Source organism: Pinus tabuliformis, chromosome 3_1 (assembly GCF_031772625.1).
Source record: "Pinus tabuliformis cultivar Carrire ecotype Pingquan chromosome 3_1, CPIR1, whole genome shotgun sequence".
In the NCBI taxonomy this organism is placed as follows: Eukaryota; Viridiplantae; Streptophyta; class Pinopsida; order Pinales; family Pinaceae; genus Pinus; species Pinus tabuliformis.
In genome coordinates this window covers 917,644,478-917,669,337 of record NC_142301.1, presented here as the reverse complement: position 1 = coordinate 917,669,337, position 24,860 = coordinate 917,644,478, and the positions used below count along the sequence as shown (strand labels likewise).

General features: G+C 34.4%; 1 pseudogene; it reads right to left on the bottom strand.

Annotated features, from left to right (window-relative positions):
* Positions 1-1,638: 1,638 nt before the first annotated feature.
* The window catches only part of LOC149190694 (serine carboxypeptidase-like 46), a 63,602-nt pseudogene continuing 40,380 nt past the window's right edge, over positions 1,639-24,860 (bottom strand).

Genomic DNA, 24,860 nt, shown 5'->3' with positions numbered 1-24,860 from the left:
ATATACTTGCACTTAAATCATATTGAAGTATTTATCTATGTTGATATTTTGAATTTATTAAAGAAATATGTAATAACTTAACATGGATAGATATCACAAGTTATTTGTGTTAGTCTTTTTGGTTTCATAATTCAAAATATAAATTGGATTAATATCAAATATTGGTTATATCACTTCTGTGAAAGGGTATTTGACAACTAATTTACAAAAGACAAAGGATAATAGATTGTATTGTACACTATTACTAGGGATAAAAATCAACAATTTTCAAAAGAGAAAGAATTATATATTATATTTTACTATGTTATTGACATGAAATACATCCTATCAAAATAAAAATAAACTTAAAATAATCTATTAGAGAAGTTCTAGTGTAACATAGTGCTCCCAATCCCAATTGTTCAAAAAAGGAAAGATCCCAATTGTTCAAAAAAGGACAAGGGATTTGTTTGTTGTTTTCCAGGTCGCATGGAATCATTTCACTTGGACAAGAGTTTTTTGTATTGTTTTCCAGATTATGGGGAATCATTTCACTTGGGCCATAGCTTGTTATACTTTGTTTAGAGGGGATTAAGAAAGAACATGCCCTACTTTGTATGGGATTAAGGAAAAACATGGCCCTTGATCCCACTTTGTCCAGGAAAGTACAAGCAATTTCTTAATAGAGGATTAGGTCAAACATCAATCTCCATGTATGTAAATTTCATGAGCAAAAAGTTTCACATATTATCATGTTTCAAGGAACCGTTTTATGCGTAAGTATTGATATTTTTGATGTGATCATAAGAGAGTAAGATTAAAATGGTTTTTGATGATTGAAAAACTTCATTAATAACTTCATAAACTCATTGCTATCATGCGTGCTAAAGATGGCATACAACCCGAGGAAACTGGGTTTGGGGAAGAGATGATTGTGTTTGGGTTCATCTCTTTGGCTCTAGTTTTGTCTTGGTCTCTCTTGGATTCATGACAAAGCTTGGTCACCTCCTCTATTCTTAAGTTATTCTTGCCCACCATTATTGTAAAGACATGATTCCTTTTAAGTTCTGGTTTCACTGGATTAGAAGGGTTGGGATCTATTAGGTTGCTTATGTTGTATTGTTAAGTTTGGAAAATTTAGAAAAAAAGGATATATTCATAAGGAAGTACTACCAACAATAATAAAAAAACGCACGTAAGTGAAAGAATAGAGCAAGCACTATTAACGAACAACACGTGGTGAAAGAACAAAGAAATCACTATTAACATAAGGAGTAATGCATCTGGCATTGCACTACAAGGTACAAATATTTTTTGTATAGGAATAATGAAGTAGTGTATCTGGCTTTGTACTAGAGGCCATCTCTCGAACAAGACATGATGAAAGATGAAATCTTTGTACAGAGTCAATGCAATATTAACATACAAAGTATTGCATATCACATTACACTATAGGGTACACATATTTTTTGTATAGGAGTAATGAAGTAATGTATTTGGCTTTGTACTAGAGACCATCTCCTAAACAAGACATGATGAATGATGAAATCTCTATAAATATTCAATGCAATATTAACATACAAAGTAATGCATCTGACATTGCACTATAGGGTACAAATACTTTTTGTATAGCAATAATGAAGTATATATGGCTTTGCACTAAAGGCCATTTCCAGAAGAAGGAAAAGTTGATGCTCTAATGAAAGCTATGTACAAACTCTATGATTCAGATGGTTTACTATATGGAACCTCGTGTCCTGCACCCTTGACTGTTGCATAAGTCAAAATACTCTCAGTTTTTCCTTTCACTGAATGTCCATATGCTTGAGTCCATCCTGCCACCTGCCCAATTTTGAATTTTAATCAGCATTATCTACATAAATGCTTCTAACCAAAGTTCTTAGATAAAAAAGATGAGAGTTTACCTGTTTATGATTGTACCAAGGACCATATGGAATGACTGTGTATAAGTTAAGCTCCTTGGCCAGGTTATTGGCAATGGTTCTTGTCGCTGTAAATGGCACCTTTGAATCTTGATCTCCACTGTAGGTTTCATTTGACTTTCAGTAAATCCAATGCTGGAACATAATATAGTATTATTAATAATGCTTTCAAAAACACGATTTACCTGTAAAGTGTAATGCGTAGACCTGCCTTTAGAAGATCAGAGAGGACTGGTATCATACTGATTCCTCTGTTTGTTTGATCATAGAGGAATTTCCTAAATCCAATTTTAGTGTTAGCTATTGCAAAATTTATCAGAATTCAATAGTTAAACTTTAAAAAATATAAATTAAGTAGCACAAAGCAGAAATGTTAATTTTCTTGTGGGGGAGGGGAAGTGGAGGGGGATTCTCTGTGACTGAATTTTGGCCCCATGATGCATCTTTCTTGATATAAATTTTGGATTGCTTAGTAATGAAATAAAAATGCATAATCCTAAATACAAAACCAAACAAATATATAAATGCTATATAACATACCGAGAGCAGGCTTCCCAATGTAGATTAGTGTTTGCATGAAGTGCCTTCTTCACCTCTTGCTTGTTCAGATATTGGTTTATTTTGAAGTGTATGCACAGGTCAATCTTATTGAATGTATGTTCAACCTGTCAAAAAACAACAGAGATCAATCCTAATTGAAGCAACACAACGATGGTTGAAATCAATGCCACCACATATTGATTAATCAATCTCAACATCAAATTGTATTTATGATGAGTAAATGACTTACTTGATGTAGAAATTTCCTTGGTTTTCTAGAACTTGTTGCCTGGGATCCTCCAGCATCTAGACATAACCCCAAGGAAACATCTTCCAAATTTATATTTCTAGTTTCACTTTTCACCTTGCTGAACACATATTGGCAATCCTCAGACAAATTGTTAAGAACATATGTTTCCCTCCACCTTTTGGAATTGTTGCACATAGACTGTGTCAGTTGGTAAGTTTCATCTGAGATGAGACCATGTGACCACAAGAATTCATCATTGTTGATGTTGATATCTATGTCTAACAAAGGATTGCCCATCTGCAAGCAATTTAAGGGGCAAAGCAAATGTCAGTACAAAGGATTGAGCACTAATAGATAAACAAATAGATTAGATTTGATTACAACAATAAAAACAAAAGCCCCATGAGAAAGAACTCATTGTTTCACGATGAAATGCACATTCTCTCAACAACATAATATTTTACATTTCAATAAATGAATGAATAGAATTGAAAACAAACCTCTACTTAAATATCCTATATGATTTTACCTTTGCTACCAGCCTTACACAACTACCATGAAATGGAGTTACATTTCAAGCTGGACCTTGAGCCTAGCAAGCTTAAAATAGAAAGAAAAACCCATGTTTAATAGAGATTGCCCAATAGCACGATTAGAAATGAAAGCCCTTAACCTTTTCATTAGTTACATTCATTATGAAGGTTGTCCCGGTTGACCCTTTGTAGTTAATGAATGCCATAATCACAGGAGCTTTATGTAAACAAAATCTACATCATTGGAAGAATCCTAAAATGATTGTGAAAGAAGATAGACATACAACAATTCCTTTGAGGTTAATGGGCTTGATGTTGGGCTTTTTGTTGTGCTCCATCACAAGAGTTGCTAATTGAGGCACATAGTGTCCTGCAAGATTACATCAACCAACATAGTTAGTGTTAAACAAGATACACAACAACCAACATGAACAATTTTAAATAATTTAAAAGAACAAGTGGCCATAGTATACAGGTGTCAAAAGATAACGCTGAGTCATACTCCATAACTCTCCCCTGTTATGTAAAAATCTACACCTTTGTATTCCGGAAATTTCTTAAACCAAATAAAACAGAAAGCCAAGTTGTCTTGAGCTGCATTATTTGACACTTCTTGTTCAGTTATAATCTTATTCAATATTACCCAAAAACTATAGTCTCCATTATCAATCTAATAAATATATTTCATTGCAGCAATCTAAAAAAACATAAACAATAAATAGCACACTAGTCAATGCATCGTTATAATACTAGTGATCATTGGAGGGAAGCTGTAGCAAATAGACCAAAACCAATTTTAGATATTCCAGTGCTTAACTTTCCCCAAACAATAAAACAACACAAATAAGAGAAACAAAAAATTCCAGTTCTTTCCATTTTACCCGGTCTCTAATAATGATATGTGACTGTACTTTTCCCAAATGAACAAGCCTAGCTATAACACATACTCGAGCAAATAAATTCTGTGCAGACTCACCATTTCAAAACAAATCAGTTCTTTTCAATTCTACCCATTTCGAATATTGATAAGTGACTGTCCGAAATGATCAACTCTAGCAATAGCATATACTTCTTACACAATTCGCAGCAAGTAAAATCTGTCTTACTAATTGAGGGACACAGTGTCTTGCAAGATTACATCAACCTAAATAGTTAGTGTTAAAAAAGTACACACCAACTAACATTGATAGTTTTAAACAACTTAAAAGAACAAGTGACCATAGTATACAGGTGTCAAAAGATAACGCTAGGTCATACCTCCATAACTCTCCCCTGTTATGTAAAAATCTACACCTCTGTATTCTGGAAATTTCTCAAACCAATTCAAAAGGAAAGACAGGTTGTCTTCAGCTGCATTATTTGACACTTGTTGTTCAGTTATAATCTTATTCAATATTGCCCAAAAACTACAGTTGCCATGATCAATCTAAGAACATATTTCATTGCAGCAATCTAAAAAAACATAGACAATAAATTAATCAAGAACATGAACAAACAAGAGAATCGAAAATTTTCAGTTCTTTCCCTTTCACCCGGTGTCTAAGTGACTGTACTTTTCCCAATGATCAAGCCTAACAATAACACATACTTCTTACACAACTCGAGCAAATAAAATCTGTGCAGACTCACCATTTAAAAAAAAAAAATCAGTTCTTTCCAATTCTACCCATTTCGAATATTGATAAGTGACTGTCCGAAATGATCAACTCTAGCATTAGCAGATACTTCTTCTTACATAATTTGAGCAAGTAAAATCCGTCTAAGTCCATTTCAATCTAAGTCCAGACTCACCATTTCAATCTAAAGTCCAGACTCATCATTTCGAGCATTAGATTGAAAACAATTCAAAACGTTACAAGAATGAAAGCAACTTTCTGGGTTGATATAAATAAGTGTGAAGCTACTTGGTGGTCATGAAAATAGTGTTCTCTGCTTCACACTCGATTAGTACAGGAGCAGTATCCCATGTGACTCGTTGAGTACATTAAGGGTCCCAATATGTGTGACTCGTTCGTTTAGTGCTTCTGCCACTCTCCACACTTTTAGTGATTCTGCCAACTTTCATGTGCCCAACTTTATCACACAAGGTGCGTTGAGTGAACCCTTGCACAAGATATTAACACAATAAATTCACTAACCGATGTCAATTATTTAGAAGCAATCAAATAGGCGTTCTCTTTTTGCATGTTTCTTTTAGTTTTTTTAATGAAATATCAAATTTAACAAATTCGATTATAATTGAATTCAAGCAAAGAAACTAGAGAAGAGTGGTGCCAAATGGTTTGCTAGTTAAGTGTTTGGGTTTTGGTTGGTTAATTGTGAGGCTCTTACAATATTTTTACACTATTTTGCACAAGAAAAATAACACTTCCAAGATGTTCTTCTATGTAGAGTTTTCCCGACACTGTTGTATTGTGTCGAAAACATGAGAAATTAAGACTAGCAGGTATACCAAATTGAATTATTACTGTCATAGATGGATCTAAATGAGGCACTTTTGCAAAACCTTAAACACAATTAAAAATTGCAAAATCTAAATTTTGTACAAGGAAATAATAATATTCAGAGAGTTATCTTTTTATAAGCATTTTTTTTTTTGTTGAAAAAAATAGAAGAGAGTGGAGCATTCCCAGTTTAGTGCTATTTTAATTTCGGATTTATTAAGCATCTAGAGGGATCAAATCTCTTGAGGTGCAAAAAAGGTTTGCACCTTAAGAGATTTGATCTCTATCAGCCCTTGATAGATCCCGGGTTAAAATAAATCTAGGATGGTTGAACATTTAATTCTTTACTACAATAGTTAGGATGGAGATAGTGTTGAATGAGAATGGTAGTGGAAAATATAGAGAGAAAGTTTGGATGCAATACTTTTTTGTATATTTGCTTTATAGTGAAGTATTATTAATTTATGTCCAAAGTGTGGAAGGTAAAGACTATAGCAATCACTTTATTGCCAACTTTTTATTAATTATCTTTTTAATATATAAATATTTATTATATTATATATATATATATATATACAATTTTTTGTGATGTATTGAAATTTTGTTTCTGTATATTTTTATTGGTAGATAAAATTAAACTATTATACAGGACTAAATTGAAAAATTTTAAAAAAAATGGAGAAAACAATCATAATTAAAAAACAATAAATTGAAATAGAAAAACTAAGAAAAAAATGTATGATTAATGGAAAAAGCTGTTTCAATTGTTTTTTCTATTTGAAATTAGATTTTTTTTTTTTGTGTGTGTGTGTGTATAATTTTGTACCAATGGCATGATATCATATTAATAGTTAGCATGTATGGGATGGTATAATGATATTCTATTATGATATCAATGCCTAATTTACAATCCATAATAAACTCATAAATTTTGGTTTAGAAGATCTAAATTTCTTTTTCCTTTTAAGATAATTGGTTCAATCCTTCTTTATTAACTTTATGAGTAAATAATATTTTTTTTATTAAATCAACACGCATGTCTATTTTGGAATAAGGATTTTAGAATTTTAATTTAATTATCACTAATTATTAAGTGGATTGTGGTTTTGGATGCTATAGGATAGGGTTTCTAATTTTGTTACATTTATGAGTAGGATTTTCATCATTGCGTCATTGGCACTTCATACGTTCCTTCCTATGATTGTTTGCTTACATTTCAATTAGGTTATTGTGCCTGGTTTTTGCCTCGCTAACATTATGGATTATTGGGGGCTGATGAGGTGGACTATACATTCAACCCAGTCTCTATCCTAACTTTCTTCACTCGATAAGAAATACACACACGTCAGCTATCGTCTTGTCCTCCAAATCCTTCAATTTTCCCCTCCTCCTCCACCAACCTAGATCTCTCGCCAACATAGAATAGAGAAGGGTGTGTAGGTATGTGAAAAAAAATTCTATTCAGTGAAGAAATGTTTAGTTTAGTTTTGTGGTGGGAAAGGATATCTCTCTTCAACTATGTTCATTTGAAATAGCATGAACCAATAGAAACTTATATTATGATTTATCTAAAACTAGTGCAATAATCTGTGCCACAGATGGTTGATTCAGTTTATTTGACATTTCACCAAAATGTTATTGCTAAACAAGGAAGTGTATGGAAAAAGTGCGTCAAGGGGGAATGTTTGTAGAGGAGTAATGTGTGCAAAGATACTAAAGTGGGGGAATAGAGGTTCCTTTGGAAGATCTTCTCTCCCTATTTAACATGCAACCATGATCTGATTCTTCAACTTGTCCTAACGATGAACCACACTCCTTGGTTCAAAACACGTCAACAAATGTATCATTATGTGATTTATGACGAAATTTTTTTCTCATAAAAATAGAGGTTCTTTCGCACATATTCCTCTTCTATGCGTCCTTTCAATTTTCTATGATGGATAGTAGATGTGGAGCTTTATCCATCTTCTTGATTTGTTTATAACTAGTAAATGTTATTAAGCACTTGAACAATGTCCTGATTATGTGTTGATTCGTCGAATAAATACCAAAAAAACTCACATTTAACGACAAGGGAGCTTTTGTTAATAATAGGATTGACCAATGTTTCTTTTATATTAAGGATTCTTTGCAATCCTTGCATTTTGTTTCATTCTTTTAGCATACAAAATAAGCTAAAAAAATCAAGTTAATGCTAGAATGTAACCTTTCCTAAAGGAAGGAACAAGTACCATTTGTTTAAAATTGTATAATTTGATTAGAAAAAAACAAATATTTTGATAGATAACAATTATATTAGTTTGATGATCCAATTTCGCATAATTTACTGAATTTATGTCCCATGAACATAATCAAAGTAAAGCGATGCAAGTTTATTGAAATATTCTACTATATGTTTCGAGAAAGTATTTGCTTTACTGATTCCAAAAATTGCAATCAGTAGATTTTAGCATTTACTAATTTGAAAATTGGATGGGCAAGTAGCAAAGTTTGGTAACTATTTCTTTATTAATCAACAATGGTTCCTAGAGGTTGGGGCTTCTCCTGATTGTCCTGTCATAATGGAGGTATGTTTGATCCATTTGTGATTTACAAGAGCTATACTTCTAGTTGATTTCTTATGGCATCCAATTCAACTTCCAACCATCCAAGCCTTTGTTGAAGTTCATGTTATCACTGGGCTAGAAAGGGTTGGGTTGTGTCAACCTTCAACCTAACGTAACTATTTCAAACCAACTTTTGACTGGAAGTTAGCCCTTCCAATCTGAAAAGGCTCTCTCAATATACTTAAAATTTTGACTAGGATAAGCTCAAAAATACAGATGGCTAACTCTGGTTTTCTATGTGATTTTTGGAGGTGAAAGAGTGTGAGGAAAACCACCATTGGGCATGGAGTCAATTAAAGAAAATCAATTACAAACAACATTGTTTTGTGGAAGCTGAGGCATTTTTGGTTTACTAATGTGAATATGGAAATTTACAATAATCACATCAAATTGAAGGAAGTTGGAGCAATATAATATTGAAATCCAAGTAATCAAATAAGCTATGAAAATTGATAACAACATAGAAGCATGATAGGATGGAACTGAAACCAAAATTGAATCTCAGGTTAAAACAGATTATTGCTGCAAACTGTATTTTATTAACTAAAAATATGCAAAATGTGGTCTTTTCACATCCTTGATCCCCCTTTTTCAAAGTCAAGAAACCACCCATATATAGAGTGAGATCTTCTTTACAAATCTACCACTTGGGATAGATTCGATCAACAGCTAAGAGATCTAGTCTTATTTTATTATTAAAATATTGAGCCTTCATAGGGATTTTCTGTTTTAACAGAGTTTGAAGACGAATAAGAGTCACCCACACAGAACCTATCTAACTGTTGCAATAATTTAGGAAAATAAAATTGTTTGTAGTGTGGCATTGTATTTGTGGAAACTTAGAACATCTGGCCCTTTCGAATCCTGCTGTGTTGTTTATGGGTAAAATGTGTTGAAAGTGTCTCATTGTCCTCTTTTCTATGCATTTTGTTTGATGATAGTGCTACTGGATATACGCTGAAAATACCCTAATTGTCCTCTGAGTAGAGGCGAAGGATGCTTTAATGCTCATTGACTTGGGCCGTTGATATCGCAATCACAATACAAGAGAGGGTCTTTAGCCATGTTTTATAGTGTTTACCAACTGTCCGGACGCAAAAATTTAACAAACAACAATATATAAAGTATCGCATCCATCACAATCGCAAGTCAGAAGGGGCTTCAACAGAGGAGAAACTTGTGACTTGAGTGATCCACGATTGCAATATCGTAATTGGTGGGGGAGAAATTATCACAATCGGTGGGGAGAGAACTATAGAAATCAGCAAGGGGAGACACATTGCAATTGGTGGGCGGGATGAAACTTTATGCAATATCGCAATCGACGGGGGAGGATGTGCGATATTGGTGGAGGAGTGGTGACAGGATTTTCCGATATCGCAATCGGCGGGGGTCTTTGTGATATGCGATATCACAATCGCAAGCGGAGGAGGGACAAGTGGTTGTTTATTGCAAAAGGGAAGGGCTGATAGCGATATGTTTTGCAGGTCCCAACCCTTTAAAAGGGATTGTGGTATGTTTTTTTTTAATGTTTTAAAGCATTTCAAAGGGGAATGGGGAAACACGGCTAAAGTTGGAAATGGATTAATGTGGCTAGAGTTGGGATATGGGTTAAATGAATGAAAATGGATAGTGTTTTTAAAAACAAAGGATGAAATGGGACGGGTGAAAGAAATGGGTTTTAGAGAACTTCTCCAAAACAATTTACACAAGACCTGTTCTTCCTCCTTAAATCTTCAAATACAAAGCACATCAACCTCTTTCAGAAAAGCAGCAGATAGATGCAAAGAGCAGTGGTGGGAAAAAACTTCTCTAAAATGACTAATTAAACTAAAAATTATTTCTAGGATTTATCATGGATAACAATGGCTCCAATGGGGATGTTGCGCTCCTGTGGTGCAGCAAAAAAACAGCATACCAGTTGCCTGGCCATTGAGCTAATCCCAATTTCAAGACTACATTCAAACCCACTTCATCAAACTGAAAAGAAAACTGCAAAATGTTTCCTAAAGTTGAAGGAAACGCTTGCTCAACAAGCTTATTTATGTACCATTTCCCTATTCTAATATTTGAAAATCCACCTGCTTAATTCAAGTAATATGAAACCTCCTGTATAACCAGTCAAAGAGTTGATCCAACACCTGGGCTTCTTGACTGTACTTGAATGAAATCAACAGTGAATCATTTATTGGCAACTCATAATACAAACTATATCCATCACCTGAGATAGTAAATGAAATAAATTCCACCTTCATTGATGACTGGAATAGATTTACCAAACAATCTTGATAATCATGAAAAATCACCTTTTCTTAATGAGTAACACCATGAAGGTTGAATTCATTCATAACTGATGACCTCTGTTGTCCTAAGTCTTCAATTCCAAGAACATCATCAAATAAAAAGGCAACAACATATTTCTTTTCCCTTCCATGTAAATCACCAAAAACATGCATACATCCTTGAACATCTTCAAACATGACATACATATTGTGTGTATCAAAACTAATCTTTTTCTTAGAAAATAAATCAAATATAACCTTTGGTAGTTTTGCTTGAGGAATGCCAACTTGAGTTTGAACACTAACAACTCCTATACAAGCAACTTTATGCATTTCATCCATGTCATTCTTATGATCCTCAAATAGAATAGGTAAAACATGTATATTCATCTCTTCATGTACCTCGGGTTTACCTAAAAGTGAACTTTCATGCACTTCAAACGAGACAACATTGTTAACGGAAAAAAGTTATTGTCTATGTAGAAAACTTTATTCACATGTTACCTCTTTGTTTAGAATCTTCATGCATGTATTTTCAACAACGTGATCTTGAGGAGTTTCTTCTTGACATAAAATCTCAAAAATGAAATGAGCTAAAAACCAATTTGAATGATTTGGGTCATACCTTTGACAACATATAGATTGACTGGGTTGCAAATCCTCATGGATTTCATGTAATATGACTTGACTGTCAATTTGCTAATCTATTTCATCTTCAACTAAAGAAAAGAAATCTGCTTGTTGGAAAACTTCTTGATCATCATGAAAACTAGCTTGAGATGAAAATTCATAAAGTGCCTCTAACATCTCCTCATCATCCATATATTCTACATCATCATCAGTACTTTTGAGATATTGAATGAAACCTTTCCAAAAATTACAATAGTCTTGAAATAGTGGTGATGAAGGATGAGATTTCCCATAATGTCCAAAAAATATTCTATGGAAATCTATAAGAGAACACAAGCTTCCTAATGGAAACCCTTCATACCATACTCTAGCTTTGTCTCCAAGGGTAGCCATAAACATGTTCATGAGACAATCCTTAGGAAACTCAACACTCAATCTACATACATGTATAATATGGAATTTAACCAAATGTAGACCAACGTCATTTTCCTTTTCATCTTTAAATATGGGAATATGGGTTGACGTATCAACACAAGGCATAGGATTTGGATAACCATAGATGTGAGACCAATCCATAGGAGCATACCTGGCATTTCTTCTTACAGTAGAACTCATCTTGGAACTTCTTCAAGCTACTGATCTTCAAGCACTGGAGTCACTATGAAGCTTCAATCTTTTGGATATTTTGAAATTGGAGTCACAGGGTAATATCACAATCTTCAGGAAACTCTGATTTCCTGTTACCCTCAGGAATCAGAATGAAGAGACTCAAAGAAAATCTGGGAAAAGGAGCTTTTTGGCTCCCGAAAAATGCACCAAAATTTTATCATTGGGATGGAATAGGGTTGGGTTGTGTCAACCTTCAACCCAGTGTAACTATTTCAAAACAACTTTTGACTGGAAGTTAACCCTTCCAATCTGAGAGGGCTCTCTCAATATACTTAAAAATTTGACTATGATAAGCTCAAAAATACAAATGGCTAACTCTGGTTTTCTATGTGATTTTTGCAGGTGAAAGAGTGTGAGGAAAACCACCATTGGGCATTGAGTCAATTAAAGAAAATAAATTACAAACAACATTGTTTTGTGGAAGCTGAGGCATTTTTGGTTTACTAATGTGAATATGGACATTTACAATAATCACAACAAATTGAAGGAATTTGGAGCAATATAACATTGAATTCCAAGTAATCAAATATGCTATGAAAACTGATAACAACATAGAAGCATGAGAGGATGGAACTGAAACCAAAAAAGAATCTCAGGTTAAAATAGAGTATTGATGCAAACTATATTTTATTAACTGAAAATATGCAAAATGTGGTCTTCTCACATCCTCTATCCCCCTTTTTCAAAGTCAAGAAACCACCCATATATAGAGTGAAAGTTTCTTTACTCTACTGCCTAGGCTAGATTCGATCAACATCTAAGAGCTCTAATCCTATTTGATTCATAAAACATTGAGGCTTCATAGGGATTTTCTGTTTTAACAGAGTTTGAAGACAAATAGGAGTCACCCACACAAAACCTATCTAATTGTTGCAATAATTTAGGAAAATGAAACTATTTGTAGTGTGGCATTGTATTTGTGGAAACTTAGAACATCTGGAACTTTCGAATCCTTCTGTGTTGTTTCTGGGTAAAACGTGTTGAAAGTGTCTCGCTATCCTCTTTTCTCTGCATTCTGTTTCATGATCATGCTGCTGGATATACGCTGAAAATACCCTCACTGTACTTTGAGTGGAGGCAAAATGGACGCTTTAATGCTTGTTGACCTAGGTCGTTGATATTGCAATTGTAAAACAAATGAGGGTCTTTATCCATGTTTTATTGTGTTTACCGATTGCCTGGATGCGAAACTTTAACAAACATCAATATATAAAATATCACATCCATCGCAATCACAAGTCAGAAGGGGCTTTGGCGGAGGAGGAACTTGTGACTTGAGCGATCCCTGATTGCAATATCGCAATCGGCGGGGGAGAACTTATCGCAATTGGCAGGGAGAGAACTATCACAATCAGCGGGGGGAGACACATTGCACTCAACGGGCGAGACGAAACTTTATGCGATATCGCAATCGGCAGGGAGGATGTGCGATATCGACGAAGGAGTGGTGACAGGATTTTGTGATATCACAATCAGTGGGGGTCTTTGTGATATGTGATATCACAATCACAAGCGGAGGAAGGATGGGTGGTTGTTTATTGCAAAAGGGAAGGGTCGATAACGATATGTTTTGTGGGTCCCAACCCTTTAAAAAGGACTGCGGCATGTTTTTTTAAATGTTTTAAAGTATTTCAAAGGGGAATGGGGAAACATGGCTAGAGTTGGAAATGGATTAATGCGGCTAGAGTTGGGATATGGGTTAAATGAATGGAAATGACTAGAGTCTTTAAAAACAAAGGATGAAATGGGATGGGTGAAAGAAATGGGTTTTAGAGAAATTATCCAAAACAATTTAAATTGGACATGTTCTTCCTCCTTAAATCTTCAAATACAAAGCACAACAACCTCTTTCAAAAACGCGACAAATAGATGCAAAGAGTGGTGGTGGGAAAAAACTTGTCTAAAATGACTAATTAAACTAAAAATTGTATCTAGGAGTTATCATGGATAACAATTCCAACATGCTATTCATCAACATTAAGATAGCTTGGCTCACTGTACATAACTCTTCTTACATCCTTCTACCATTTCTTCCTTGGGACATTTCTCTCACTGTTATTATTACAATAGTAGCAGTAACACCATGGTATTCTATGACAATAACAAAAAATGAGTGACACAATGCCCCTCCACCCCCTTTACCAGTTCTCTAAAACTACTACTATATATTCTAATGCAACAACAAATTAATAAGGCCAAGAATATTGAAATTGTATTTCAAAATCTTGACAAATTTTCCATTTAAAGTTATTTTGTATTAAAACAAAAACAATTTCAGAACTCACTTCATTAGAAAAATATTTCTAACAACAATGATACCAATTAGACTCATAAAAAAAATTGATATATGATAAACCAAACCTTGATAACTCTCATTATTTTTGGAAATAATGAAGCAAACTACTTGCCTAGAGCTTTTATAAATGAGTTTAGAGCTAACAGGCCTACAACAAGACTCAAGAAATTAAAAAACAATAAATATATGATAAACCAAACCTTGATAACACTTGTTAGTTCCCGAACAAACAAAGAAAACCACTTTCCCAGAGCTTTTAGAAATGAGTTCAGATCCAACAGGCCTACATATAGTGCATTAGAATCCATAAGTCATCTAAATCACGAATTGACATCAATTATCTATATTGATGGTATTCATTTTCCACTGATCATAATCAATAAAACTAGTACTTATTTGCTTGATCTGCAATTAGAAAAGATTGTTTTGTTATCAATTACTAAAAACCATATCCACCTTTCTTAAATTCCCACTCAAGATAGTCCAATTCATAAGATTGTATTTCATGATTGTTGTGTTTGACAAGCTTTGGAAATTGGCATCAACATAGTCTTGAGAATATTTTAATAGTGTCATTTAATACAAATTTAATTTTCATAAAATCTAAGCTAGAAAAAGAAGGAAGGAAAAACCTCACCAAGTTTTATTTTTTGAAGTTCATATCATATAATCATATTCAACCAAATGATATAATAATATTTGACTAAGTATTATTTTATAAATATCCTAATTCTAATTTTATTTACATTTATATGACGATACAATGACATTTAAACATCAATGTAATTGCATTGGTTTAGTGCTTCACAATGCTATTTTCCATGTTTGTTCGAGCTGGATTTTGGATCTAGGACATAGATATCAGGAAATTCATACAAAAATACAAAACAATGTTTTTCTACAAAATAAAAAAAACATAAGTCTTAATCCTATGATTAACTAAATATCCCTTGCTAGTAAATGTAAGTTTTTTCAACATTTATTCCATGAATCGATGCATAATTAGGACATCGCCTGCGACTGTGCTTAACAACATTTACTATGATAACTTGCTTTGTTACTAGTCAATTCCTTACTTTGACTAGATTTGTGTTCAATATTTATATGTTTATTTTGACGTTTCTTTTGCATCATTCCTCCTATTCATTTAAAAACATTATCAAAGTAGAATAAACAAATCTTGGTATTCATGTTTTCCGAATACTAAGTGCATTATTGATCTCACATTTGTGAATTAAAACCTCATTATCCAATATTAAATGAAGTGTCTTTTAAAGGTCAGGAATAAGTGTTGTGTTGGAGAATAAGTGTGCGGAGCAAGGAAAATAGACTTTCTTCTGCAACTTTACACACATCCACACACTTCTTGTTGGAAATAATACTGAGAGGGGGTGAATTAGTATTATCAGATCAATAATTTTATTTCCCAAACATATTTATATATGCTACTTCAGTGAAGTGAACTAGCGTGTAGCTGCGATTTTGATTAAGGAAACCAACGTATATCCAGAGAACTTGTGATTTAGACAATTTATCATGTGTTGATCTTAAAGCAGTATATCAGAGATTTATTAGATAGTGCAGTAAAAGCAGAATAAAGCATCACACATAAGCAACACACATGAACACCAAGATGTAAGGTGGAAACCCAATGTGGGTAAAAACCACCTACTACTGTCGTCTCTGTCTTCTTTTAATAATAAGAAAATATGTTTACAATCTTGTACTGGTGCAGACTCATACCAGTACGCAGGCTTCTACCTGCAAAAGGTTACAACCTTCTCTCATTCTCCAGCTTCTACTAGAAGGGAGCTACAACCCCCTAGCTCTTGTACTAGCCAATATTTTTACTAGTACGTAGGTGCCATCCTACAGAAAAACTCCACTCTTCCACCAGGGGCCACGTTTCATGAATTTTCAGACTGTATACTCTTGGATCACAACACCACAATCTGAAGGCCACGTTTCATCAAATTTTCACACTGGGCCCATCATAACCAACGTATATCTAGATCAATAATTTTATTTCCCAAACAAATTTATATATGCTACTTCAGTGAAGTGAACTAGCGTGTACATGCGATTGTGATTAAGGAAACCAGCATATATCCAGAGAACTTGTGATTTAGACAATTTATCATGTGTTGATCTTAAAGCAATATATCAGAGATTTATTAGACAATGTAGTAAAAGAAGAATAAAGCATCACACATAAGCAACACACATGAACACCAAGATGTAAGGTGGAAACCCAATGTGGATAAAAACCACCTGTTGTTGTGGTCTCTATATTCTTTTAATAATAAGAAAATATGTTTACAATCTTGTACTGGTGCAGACTCATACCAGTGCGTAGGCTTCTACCTGCAGAAGGTTACAACCTTCTCTCGTTCTCCAGCTTCTACTGGAAGGGAGCTACAACCCCCTAGCTCTCGTACTAGCCAATATGTTTACTAGTACGTAGGTGCCATCCTATAGAAAAACTCCACTCTTCCACCAGGGACCACGTTTCATGAATTTTTAGATTGGATACTCCTGGATCACAACACCATAATCTGAAGGCCACATTTCATCAAATTTTCACACTAGACCCATCATAACTTTTAAACTTAAATTGCATCAACCAATATTCAGATAATCTGAACAATCAAATCACTGACACCAAAACATTGTGCTGAACCCAAAACCTTGCATCATCGTTTAGAACCAGTTGTAACCTCAAAAATCATGCATTAGAATGTATACACAACTTGGTTGCACCCAAACTGCATGTATATGCTACTTCCATTAATTGAACTTGCGTATACCTTTAAAACTACTGCAAACATAAACTTTTGAATCAAGTATGTACCAACTATCAATATTCTGAATATCTACTGTCAACTTTCAGAGCTTTACACAGGCGGGGACATAGATCACTTCTTCTTTCTTATACAATCACTCAATCAAATGGCAACCTCCTTATGCATTCAGTTTTACATTCAGATCTAAGAAGACTTCATTGACAAACAAGAGTAAAATAATAGAATTTTATCAGATAGATCAATCAGATCTAAAAAGAAGCTTTTCTTTAGTATACACTACTTGAAGGAATCGAACCTACATGTATACACTCTTTGGTTGAGACGAACCTGCGTACAGATCTACAAATTTTGAATCAGAACTTTGCTGCAATTCCAGACTTCAGACAAACCCAGGTCATGATAGATAACGAATAAAACAAGCGCAAAACATTAGATCTAGTCTCACACAATATCAGATCATTCAAGAATAATTCATTTCAAGTCTCATGATTCCTGATCCAATATTGAACTCAAGGTGCACATGAATATTTCAGATCTAGTCCCAAACATAACCCTGCAACATAAAATATACTTCAGATAGAAGTATTCCTTAGAATCTTATTGCTTGCACACTTGGCCTAATGATCTTCTCCTTGTTATATACTCTTAGGCCTTTCTCAATACCTTTGACCAAACCCACTTAGGACCAATACCTTGGACCAAATACCTAGGGTCAATACCTTAGACCAAATACCTCAGACCAAATACCTTGGGCCAATAACTTGGATCAAATACTTGGTTTTCCAACATGTATGCGCTTTTCCTCCTGTGAAAGTGCGTGTATATGTTATACGCTTATTTTGTTCTATTAACCCACATGTATACACTTCTTTGACAAAGTGAAGCAGCGTATACCTCTCTTTCTTCATTCTTTGGAGTCTGATCTGTAATCCTTTGTTGTTAACCTACTGCACTATGAACTGTCATCTGAGAGAGTTTCCATCAAGGACAACACCTGTATCATAATGCCAACAATCTCCCCCTTTGGACTTGATGGAAACAACAACACCAAGACACTCTCCCCCTTTGACATCAAGGGCAAAGGGTGGACCAAGATATTCTCCCCCTTTGACATACATTATGTTGTCCATGATCCCCCTAAGTACATGCTGAATTCTCTGATTGAGCTCCCCTTTGTACATGTTGAGATGTACTAAAACCATCCATGCTCCCCTTGAGCACATGCAGAGTCTGCAAAAATATTTTCCAAAAGAATAACATGACTCTATAACTCAACTATGTGAGTATGACCTTCCTATCACCAAAGACTCATACATACATCCATCTCCCAACCAAGTGGGGATATACCAAATTTGACTCATCCACCCAACCAAGTGGGGATATACCAATTATTTATACATGACAGAAATACAATAAATATTACATCATCCATCCCATGCAAAGTGGGGATACAAATTACATCATTTGTTCAATAGGACTCATTCAAATGTATGAGAAGACATATCACACCCTAGACTTTTACATGACTTAAGCAACAAATGGTATAAATATCTGAAGCCATAGCTAGACTCAGCAACCATAATGCCAACAATGCAGAATGCGAGTGAAGGCTAATGCTCCCCTTGAACCTGTGCTACCTGTGCATTGTTAACAAGTCAATGATCAAGGCATCTTTGTCAGTCATATAAAAATTAATGAACAAATCATATCGATAGAATGTAATCATCAACAATAGACAGAGCACCCATATCAAAGTCTGCCCCACTGTTTTTCTTGACTGAAAGACATATACGCTCCTTCATCCACAGAAACCCGCATGTATACGCGACTATACTTCATGAAACCCGCATATAATATGCTTTTTCTAAAAAACTAGATTTTAACAACGGGATGATGCAACAACTACTCCCAGTTTTTGTTTGAGATATTCAAATGTTTCTCTGGGCAGTGGTTTAGTGAATATATGAGCAACTTGTTCTTTGGAGGGAACATACTCCAATTTGACCTTTTGTTCAAGCACTTGTTCTTTAGAAAATGGTACTTGATGGGTATGTGCTTGGTCTTGGAGTGCATGATTGGATTCTTTGAAACACTGATAGCACTTGTATTATCACAGAGAATGGAGATGGGTGGAGTACATGTGATTTGAATTTTTTGCAAAGTTTGCATCATCCAAAGTAGTTGTGTGCAGCAAGATGCAACAGCCACATATTCTGCTTCAGCTATTGATAAAGCAATTGAACTTTGTTTCTTGCTGAACCAAGACACTAACCTGGAATCCATATAGAATGCACCACGACTAGTGCTTTTTCTATCATCAACACTTCCTGCCCAATCTACATCTGTATGTGCATGAAGAGTAAGATCTGCATCTCTAGGATACCATAAAACAAAGTCCTGATTTCCTTGAAGATATTTGAAAATTATTTTGACTTCTTGAAGGTGTGATTCCTTTGGATTTGCTTGGAATCTTCCAACTATTCCTACTGCATGCATGACGTCAGGTCGGGTACCTGTTAGATAAAGCAGACTGCCAATCATGGATCTGTAAGTTGGTTAATGTACTGCTGATGATTCATCATTTGAGCTGAGACTGCATCCACTTACCATTGGGGTACATACAAGTTTAGAATATTCCATTTTGTACCTTTTCAAGATCTGTTTGAGATATTTGGTTTGTGAAAGAAAAATATCATCTTTATTTTCTTGAACTTGTAGACCAAGAAAATAGGTAAGTTCACCAAGCAAGGACATTTCAAATTCTTGTTGCATTACTGAAGCAAAATTCTGACTCATGGATTCTTCATTGCTACCACAAATGATATCATCAACATAAACAATAATAATTACCAATTTATCCGTTTCAATCTTTGTATATAGATTTCTATCTGCTGAACCTTTTGTAAAACCTTGTTGGTGTAGATATTTGTCAAGGCAGTAATACCAGGCCCTTGGAGCTTGTTTCAGACCATAAAGAGCCTTTTTGAGTCTGCATATAATTTTTGCATCATTTCTAAGAATGAATCCTTCTCGTTGTTCAATATAAACTTCTTCTTCTAAATCTTCATTAAGGAAAGCTGATTTTACATCCATTTGGTATACTTTGAATTTCTTAAAGCTAGAAAGAGCAAGAAACATCCTTATGGCTTCAAGTCTGGAAACAGGTGCAAAAGTTTCTTCAAAATCTATACCTTCTTGTTGAGCATACCCTTTACAAACAAGTCTGGCCTTGTTTCTAATGACTTCCCCATTTTCATTCAGCTTGTTTTTGAATATCCATTTAGTTCCTATAATATTTTTATTATGAGGTCTAGGAACTAATTCCCAAGTATCATTCTTTTCAGTTTGCTAAAGTTCTTCATCCATGGCCTTGACCCAACACTCATCTTTGCATGCTTCATTTACATTTTGAGGTTCGGTGGAGGATAGTAATGTTAGATAGCTTGAGGTCCCTGTAATGGTTCTTCTTGTCTGTACACCTACCTCTTTTTCCTCTAAAATTTGAGTTTCTGGATGATTTTTCTGACAATAACCGAATGGAGTCTTTTCTTCTACCATTATGTCTTCTTCTAGTGCTTCATTGGTTTCTTCTTCAATGTCATTTTGATTTGATGTGGGAAAATAATCCCCATCTTCTTCATTGTCATAATATTCTGTTTTTATCTATTTTGGATTTTTGCATGCTTCATCAACTACAACATCAATGCTTTCAAAAAATTTCCCAAGTCTTTTATTATAGCGTTTATATCCTTTACTTTTGGGAGAATAACCAAGAAGAATACCTTCATCTGCTCTGGGTTCAAACTTACCAAGTTTTTCATCATTCCTTTTGATAAAACATTTGCTTCCAAAGACTTTAAAGTATTTTACAGTAGGAGTCTTACCATACCAAAGTTCATGTGGAGTTTGACTGCTATTTACCCGAACATTTGCTTTGTTGAGAATAGTCACGGCAGCAAATGCAGCTTCACCCCAGAAGGTTGTAGGAGTTCCAGATTCATCTAGCATAGTTCAAGCCATCTCCTAAATTGTTCTATTCATTCTTTCTACCACATCATTTTGCTAAGCATTCCTTTCGGTGGAGAATTTCCTTTTTATTCCATGTTGTTCACAAAAGTCAAAGAATTCATCCGATGTAAATTCCCATCCTTGATCAGATCTAAGGAATTTGATTTTTCAATCTAATTCATTTTCAACCAAGGCTTTGAAGGCTTAGAACTTTTCAAATGCTTCATCTTTATGCTTTAGAAGACCTTTCCAACACATTATGGAAAAATCATCAATGAACAAAATAAAGTATTCTTCTCCACGAGGTGACTTTTTCCTTGATGGTCCACATAAATCAGTATGGACAAGTTCAAGAGGCTTACTAGCTGACCCTTCTTTTTCCATGAAGTGAACTATAGTTTTATTATTGATTTGACATGGTTTACATATTGTATTTTCTGGGATGCTGATATCTGGAAGATCACGAACAGCCTTGAGTCTGCATGATTTTCTTATTTGAGAAAATCTTAGATGGATAACATTGTTGTTGTCCTCCCTTGAGTATGTATAAGTTGTTTGGAGTTCTTGTACCTTTGATCACAGTCTCTCATGTATCAAGCTCATGAATAACACATCTGTTTGATCGAAAAACCACTTCATTTCCTTGATCACACATTTGACTGACACTCAACAGGTTATGCTTTAAATCGTCTACATACATAACATTTCCAACTTTAACCTTTTCTTTCAAGAAAACAAAACCTTTACCTTTTATGACAACAAGAGTGTCATTTCCAAATGAGACATTCTTTTCTTTTTCTAGGGCATTATATGAGTGAAGTTTTTCTTTCTCACCTGTCATGTGTTTGGAGCATCCACTGTCGATGTACCATTGATTTTCTTGTCCTTCTGCATACAAGGCTATACCACATCTTTCTGTTTGAGATTCTTTCCTTCTCCATATCTTGGGATTTAATGGCATTTGCTCCTTTTGAGATGTTTACCAAAATTTGCTCCTACATTCAGATTCTTCATGACCAAAGTTGTTACAGATTGAGCATTCTATTTCATTTTCAAGAGGATAAAAGTTATTATAGGAACTTCTCTTGATTCCTGTTACATCTTTTTGATTCTGTGCTTCTCTAGTTATTATGGTTTTGTAAGCAACGCATTGAGCAGCTTTGTGCCCAAAATTATGACATGAAAAACATTGCCCATTAAAGAAGTCCCTATGACTATCGAATCTATTAACCTAGTGATTGTAGTTTCTCTTTGGAGAAAATTGAGTATGATTTGCCTGAGGTTGGTTGTGGCTTCTATTCATTCTTGGAGTAAATTGAGTATGCTTTACCTGGTGAGCAGTGTTATCCCTTTGCTGACCATTGTCATACTGTTCAATGGTTTTTGCTACATCAAGATAACTTTTGGTGGAGGTTGAAAACTTTTGTGATTTAGATGCTTCTTCAGTATATCCAAGACATGTCTTTATCAGAGGAGAATGTTGAACTTTGATAATTTCATTTAAAGTTTATGATCCTTTAGCAAATCTAAGATTGAGAGATTCTGTTTTCTCAAGATCCTTTCTTAGACCCACAATTTCACATTCTAGTTTTTCATTGTGTTTTTCCTTTTCAGAAAGTTGGTATGTCAAGGTATCTATAATCATATTCTTTTCTTCTAAACAGATTTTGAGTTTAGATATTTCTTCATGAAGGTCTTCCTCTTCTAAAGCATCCCAAAAATTATCATCATCATAAGCCATGAGAAGTCTATAATCATCACTATTAGATAAACCATCACTATCCTCTTCTAAACTATCCCAAAAATCATTACTATCATAAGCCATGAGAAGTCTATAATCTTTTCCAGTTTCATCTTCATTACTATTAGATAAACCATCACTATCTTCATGAGTATAGTAACTCCTTTTATTCACAATTTGTTTTCTATTCCCTTTTGCATATTCCTTTCCTTTTTCATATTTATCTTTATGAGGACATCTGGCAGCATAATGACTGACTCTACCACAAGCAAAGCATTTGAAGGGTAGCTTACCTCTAAACCTTCCAGAACCCCGTTGAAGCTTCTTGACAAAGTTTACTTCATCTTCTTCTTCTAAAATATGTCCTGATTCATTGTGTTCTTCCTTTCCTTTTGCTGAGGCTTTAAATTCAGCTTCTCTTTTATTTGATGGTCTTCCTTTTCTCATCCCAAAGGAAGTTAAAATTCCGTGAAGCTGTGTCATAGTGATATTCTGCAGATCTGTTTTTCTTCTATGGCAAACACTTTTGATTCAAATTTGGTAGATAAGGATCTCAAAACTTTCTCAACTAAGGTAACTTCCTTTATTTCTTCACCCAAATTCTTCATACAATTAACAACCTCATCTATATGTAAGAAGTAACTAGCTATACTTTCATCACTATGCATCTTAAGAGTTTCATACTGAATTCTGAGAGTTTGAAGCTTAGCACATTTTACCTGAGAGTCTCCTTCATAGCTCAGAACAATTTTGTCCCATATTTCTTTGGCTGATTTGAGCTGCATGACTTTGACAAACTCTGATTGTGACAGACTTCCCAATAAAGTATTGACAGCTTTGGCATTGGTTTCATATTGCTTTTTACCTACTGCATCTGTGGGAATTATTGTTGGAAATGTATATCCTCCTTCCACAATTTCCTAGACATCCATTCTAAGCGATTGTAGATAGGTTGTGGTTCTTATTTTCCAATAAACAAAGTTTCTCCCATCGAAGATTGGTGGTCTGATGGATCCCATGCTTTCTTAATGAATCATGATGATGGATCTCCCTTCAAGCGATCAAGCTTCTTCTAAAGGACCTTCTCTGATACCAATTGTTGGAAATAATACTAAGAGGGAGGTGAATCAGTATTATCAGATCAATAATTTTATTTCCCAAACAGATTTATACACGCTACTTCAGTGAAGTGAACTAGCATGTACACGCGATTGTGATTAAGGAAACCAGCATATATCCAAAGAACTTGTGATTTAGACAATTTATCATGTGTTGATCTTAAAGCAATATATCAGAGATTTATTAGATAGTGCAGTAAAAGAAGAATAAAGCATCACACATAAGCAACACACATGAACACCAAGATGTAAGGTGGAAACCCATTGTGGATAAAAACCACCTGTTGTTGTTGTCTCTATCTTCTTTTAATAATAAGAAAATATGTTTACAATCTTATACTAGTGCAAACTCATACCAGTGCGCAGGCTTCTACGTGCATAAGGTTACAACCTTCTCTCATTCTCCAGCTTCCACTGGAAGGGAGCTACAACCCCCTAGCTCTTGTACTAGCCAATATGTTTACTAGTATGTAGGTGCCGACCTACAGAAAAACTCCACTCTTCCACCAGGGACCAGGTTTCATGAGTTTTTAGACTGGATACTCCTCGATCACAACACTACAATCTGAAGGCCACGTTTCATCAAATTTTCACACTGGACCCATCATAACCTTTAAACTTAAATTGCATCAACCAATATTATGATAATATGAACAATCAAATCACTGACACCAGGACACTGTGCTGAACCCAGAACCCGACATCATCATTCAAAACCAGCGGTAACCTCAAAAATAAGCATTAGAGTGTATATGCAACTTGGTTGCACCCAAACTGCATGTATATGCTACTTCCGTTAATTGAACTTGCATATACCTTTAAAACTACTGCAAACAAAAACTTTTGAATCAAGTCTGTACCAACTATCAATATTCTAAATATCTACTGTCAACTTTCAGATATTTACACAAGTGGGGACAGAGATCAATTCTTCTCACTTATACAATCACTCAATCAAATGTCAACCTCTTTATGCATTTAGTTTTACATTCAGATCTAAGAAGGCTTCATTGACAA